Here is a 5,826-nt window from a genome sequence, read left to right on the forward strand (position 1 = left end):
GGGTTAGGTAGTATCTCATTGTAGTTTTGATCTGCATCTCCCTTATGATGAGGGATGTTGAGCAGTTTTTCGTAAGTCTTTTGGCTGTTTGTATGTCTTCCTTAGAGAGTTGTTTATTCAGCTTACTTTCCCATCTTTTATTTAGGTTAATCATTTTCTTCTGGGTAACCAGCTTGAGTTCCCTGTGTATTCTTGTTATCAGTCCCTTAGTTGAAGCACATTTACTCTCTCCCTCTCCCATTTACTCTCATTTACTCTCCCCCTCTCCCATTCCAAGTTGTCAATTCACACTATTTACAGTGTCCTTTGCTGTGCAGAAACTTCTTAATCTGATGTAATACCATCTGTCTATTTTGGAGAAAATTGCCTTTGCTTTGGGGTTCTTGCTTAAGAAGTTTTTGCCTACCTACCCCAATGTCTCCCAGAGTTCCCCAGTATTTTCCACCAGTAGTTTTATAGTTTGTGGTCTTGGGTTTAGATCTTTGATCCAATTTGAGTTGATTTTTGTTCATGGTGACAGATAGGGGTTTAGATTCTGCTTTCTGCAGGTGGATACCTAGTTTGTCCAGCACCATTTGCTAAAGAGGTTTTCCTTTTACCTGTGAATTGACGGGTACCCTTTGTCAAAGGTGATTTGGCTGTATGTTTTGGGGTTTATTTCTGGGCTCTCTACTCTATTCCATTGGTCCTCATGTCTGTTTTTGTCCCAATACCATGCTCTTTTGATTATTGCAGCTTTTAGTATATTTTGGCATTAGGAAGTGGGATGCCACCCACTCCACTCTTTTTGTGCAGGATTACCTTGTCTATAGAAGGGTCTTTTTATGATTCTGGACAAATTCTATGATTGTCTTTTCAAGATCTGTGAAAAATGTCTCTTGTAATTTTATAGGGGTTATGTAGATAAATTTTAGCTTATTAAATTTAGATTATTAATATGTAGATTAATTTTGGTAGGATTGCCATTTTGATTTTAATAACTATCCTTAGTAAGTATTAATATGTCCCTTTCATGATTTTTTTTGGATATAAAATGAACTGTTTCTGTTACCTCTATATTTCTTTTAATTCTTGAAACTTCTTTGAAGCCAAAGCATAATCCAATTGTGGTGCAGTTATACAGTTCATCCTTATCACCACTCATTTCCATGCTCTTTCAAGGAAGTTTCTGTTTAAAACAAGAACAAAAACAAAAAAATCTTTTTCTGTGTAATAGCCATGATGACAATGCTTTAGTAATATTGCTACAGTGTATTTTTGCAGATTTAACTAAAAAATACTCTTATCTATGTATCAGCTGTTTGGTGATAAAATATTGTACCTATTTAACTGATGGTTGTTTACTTCATAGCTGTAGAAGACCAATGCGAACTTAAATGTATCTCAGTTCTTACTTTTCTGTTTTAACATATTTCAGCTATTTAAATATTAGAAAAAAAGAAAGAAAATACTCCAAATCTAGAGAAACATTCAGATATCCAGATCCCAAAAATACAGTGGACCCCAAATAGAATCAACATAAAAAGATCCTCTCCATGACACAACATAGCCAAAATGGAAAAAAAAGAAAAAGAAAAATCACAGACCCTGACAAGATTCTAAAAATACCAAGAGACAAATAAGTTACTTACAAAGGTTACCCTATTAGGCTAATATCAGATCTCTTAACTGAAACAATGTAGGTGAGAAAAGAATGGGAAGACATATTCAAAACACTACACGAAAAAGAATTTCCACCCAGAATACTATATCCAGCACCATTATCCTTCAAATGGGAAGAAAAGATTCTAATATTCTCAGATAAACAACCTGAAAGAATTTATCAATATTACACCAGCTCTTCAAGAAGTGCTGAAGGGAGTACTATAACAGGAAAACTAAAGAAAGAAAAAGAGAAATAAGATTAAAAGAAAAAGATAGAGGAGCCAGCAGGTGGTGTGCTGGTTAAGACACTGGAAACTACCACAAACCAGACAATAGTTTGAGTCCCGTCCTTGGTAGCTTGCTTTCTCATTTACTCTCCCCCTCGTGTTACTCTCTGGTCAAATTAAAATAAATGAATGCATAAATAAAATTAAATAAATAATTATTTCAAAAAAAGAAAAAGAAAAATGACGACTAATAAACAAATCTGCCAATATCTATAATAATTAGAATGTTAATGTATTAAATTCTCTAATTAAAACATACAGAAAGGCTGAAAGGACATGGCTCTAGCGAACTTGATTTTTCAGGCAATGAAGATTTTCTACTGATAATTCAGCCTCCAACAAACGAGTTACCGGTAGGGAGCCCCACCCCAGCACCCCAGCCTTTTATCTCTGTTTCTCTGTCTCAGTTCCTGTCTATCCCTGCTTCTGTCTTCCCTTTTTTGGGTAATTTTTCCCGTTTACACTTTTTATTAAAGCCACAGTTATTCTCTGGCTCTTAGTTCCATCTTTTATCTCGTTAATTATCACTCTGGTCCTCCCACCCAGGCAGAAGAAGCCGGGTCTTCAGAAGAAGGTTCCACATGGCTCCAGCAAACTAGATTTTTCAGGCAATGATTTTCTACTGATAATTCAGTCTCCAACAAATGAGCTACTGGTAGGGACTCCCCTCTCCCTGCACCCCCAGCCTTCTATCTCTGTTTCTCTGTCTCAGTTCCTGTCTCTCCCTGCTTCTGTCTTCCTTTTTTTTCTGTAATTTAACTTTTTACAGTTTTTTTAAAAGGCACAGTATTTCTCTGGCACTTTGCTCTACCTTTCATCTTGGAAATTATTGCTCTGGTCCTCCCACCCAGGCAGAAGACCCGGGCCTTCAGAAGAAGGTTCCACAGGGCTCCAGCGAACTAGATTTTTCAGGCAATGAAGATTTTCTACTGATAATTCAGCCTCCAACAAACCAGCTTGTGGTAGGGAGCCCCCTCCCCGCAGCCTCAGCCTTCTATCTCTGTTTCTCTGCCTCAGTTCCTGTCTCTCCCTGCTTCTGTCTTCCCTTATTTTTGGTAATGTTTCCTTTTTTCAGTTTTTATAAAAGGCACAGATTTTCTCTGGCTCTTAGTTCCACCTTTTATCTCGTTAATTATTGTTCTGGTCTTCCCAACCAGGCAGAAGAATCCAAGACTTCAGAAGAAGGTGCCACATGGCTCCAGCGAAGTACATTTTTCTGGCAATGAAGATTTTCTACTGATAATTCAGCATCCAACAAATGAGCTAGTGGTAGAGAGCCCCACCCTGCACCCCAACTTTCTACCTCTGTTTCTTTGTCTCAGTTCCTGTCTCTCCCTGCTTCTGTCTTCCCATTTTTTTTTGGTAATTTTTCCTTTTTAGTTTTCATAAAAAGCACAGTTTTTCTCTACTCTTAGCTCCACCTTTTATCTTGTTAATTATCGCTCTGGTCCTCCCACCCAGGCAGAAGAAGCCAGGCCTTCAGAAGAAGGTTCCTCCAGTGAACTAGATTTTTCAGGCAATGATTTTCTACTTTTTCCTTTTTAGTTTTCATAAAAAGCACAGTTTTTCTCTACTCTTAGCTCCACCTTTTATCTTGTTAATTATCACTCTTGTCCTCCCACTCAGGCAGAACATGCCCGGTCTTCAGAAGAAGGGTCCACATGGCTCCAGCGAAGTACATTTTTCTGGCAATGAAGATTTTCTACTGATAATTCAGCATCCAACAAATGAGCTAGTGGTAGAGAGCCCCACCCTGCACCCCAACTTTCTACCTCTGTTTCTTTGTCTCAGTTCCTGTCGCTCTTTCTTTGTCTTCCCTTTTTTTAAAAATTTTTTCTTTTTACACTTTTTGTAAAAGGCACAGTTTTTCTCTGGCTCTTTGCTCCACCTTTTATCTTGTTAATTATCACTCTTGTCCTCCCACTCAGGCAGAACATGCCCGGTCTTCAGAAGAAGGGTCCACATGGCTCCAGCAAACTAGATTTTTCAGGCAATGATTTTCTACTGATAATTCGGCCTGCAACAAACAAGCTAGCGGTAGGGACCCCCCTCCCCCTGCACTCCCAGCCTTCTATCTCTGTTTCTTTGTCTCGGTTCCTGTCTCTCTCTGCTTCTCTTCCCTTTTTAGCCTGTAATTTAACTTTTTACAGTTTTTTTTTTAAAGGCACAGTATTTCTCTGGCACTTTGCTCCACCTTTTATCTTGTTAATTATTGCTCTGGTCCTCCCACCCAGGCAGAAGAAGCCGGGCCTTCAGAAGGTTCCACATGGTCCAGTGAACTAGATTTTTCTGGCAATGAAGATTTTCTACTGATAATTCAACATTCAACAAACGAGCTAGTGGTAGGGAGCCCCACCCCGCACCCCAACTTTCTACCTCTGTTTCTTTGTCTCGGTTCCTGTCTCTTCCTGTCTTCCCCTCTTTTTTTTTTTTGTAATTTTTCCTTTTTACACTTTTTATAAAAGGCACAGTTTTTCTCTGGCTCTTTGCTCCAACTTTTATCTTGTTAATTATCGCTCTGGTACTCCCACACAAGCAGAAGAAGCCGGGCCTTCAGAAGAAGGTTCCACATGGCTCTAGCAAACTAGATTTTTCAGGCAATGAAGATTTTCTACTGATAATTCAGCCTTCAACAAACGAGCTAGCAGTAGGGACCCCTTCTCCCCCCCCTGCAGCCCAAGCCTTGTATCTCTGTTTCTCTGTCTCAGTTCCTGTCTCTCCCTGCTTCTGTCTTCCGTTTTTTTTGGTAATTTTTCCTTTTTACAGTTTTTATAAAAGGCACAGTTTTACTCTACTCTTAGCTCCACCTTTTATCTTGTTAATTATCACTCTGGTACTCCCACACAAGCAGAAGCCCGGCCTTCAGAAAAAGGTTCCACATGGCTCCAGCGAACTAGATTTTTCAGGCAATGAAGATTTTCTACTGATAATTCAGCCTCCAAGAAACGAACTAGCAGTAGGGAGCCCCCCACAGTCTCATTTCCTGTCTCTCCCTGCTTCTGTCTTCCCTTTTTAAACATGTTTTCTTTATACACTTTTTTTAAAAGGCACAGTTTTTCTCTGGGTCTTTGCTCCAACTTTTATCTTGTTAATTATCGCTCTTGTCCTCATACTCAGGCAGAACATGCTGGGCCTTCAGAAGAAGGTTCCACATGTCTCCAGTGAACTAGATTTTTCAGGCAATGAAGATTTTCTACTGATAACTCAGCCTCCAATAAACGAACTAGTGGTGGGGAGCTTCCCCCGCATCCCCAGCCTTCTATCTCTGTTTCTCTTTCTCAGTTCCTGTCTCTCCCTGCTTCTATCTTCCTTTTTTGTGTGTGTGTGTGTAATTTTTCCTTTTTACACTTTTTTAAAAAGTCACAGTTTTTCTCTGGCTCTTTGCTCCATCTTTTTTCTTGTTAATTATCGCTCTGGTCCTCCCACCCAGGCAGAAAATGCCGGGCCTTCAGAAGAAGGTTCCACACAACTCCAGCGAACTAGATTTTTCAGATAATGAAGATTTTCTACTGATAATTCAGCCTCCAACAAACAAACTAGCGGTAGGGAGACCCCCTAGCCTTCTATCTCTGTTTCTCTGTCTCAGTTCCTGTCTCTCTCTGCTTCTGTCTTCCCTTTTTTTTTGCAATTTTTCCTTTTTACAGTTTTTATAAATGGCACAGTTTTTCTCTGGCGCTCAGCTCCACCTTTTATCTTGTTAATTATCACTCTGTTCCTCCCACCCAGGCAGAAGAAGCCAGGCCTTCAGAAGAAGGTTCCACATGGCTCCAGCGAACTAGATTTTACATGCAGCGCGCTTGCGCGCCACACGATTTTCTATTTTGTGATTTTTTTTTTAAAAAAGAACAGTAATTATAATTTTTTAAATGTTTTAAATTTTTTTGTCTTTTTTTTC

The sequence above is a fragment of the Tupaia chinensis genome, unplaced genomic scaffold (assembly GCF_000334495.1).
Source record: "Tupaia chinensis unplaced genomic scaffold, TupChi_1.0 Scaffold140338_1, whole genome shotgun sequence".
NCBI classification, from domain to species: domain Eukaryota; kingdom Metazoa; phylum Chordata; class Mammalia; order Scandentia; family Tupaiidae; genus Tupaia; species Tupaia belangeri.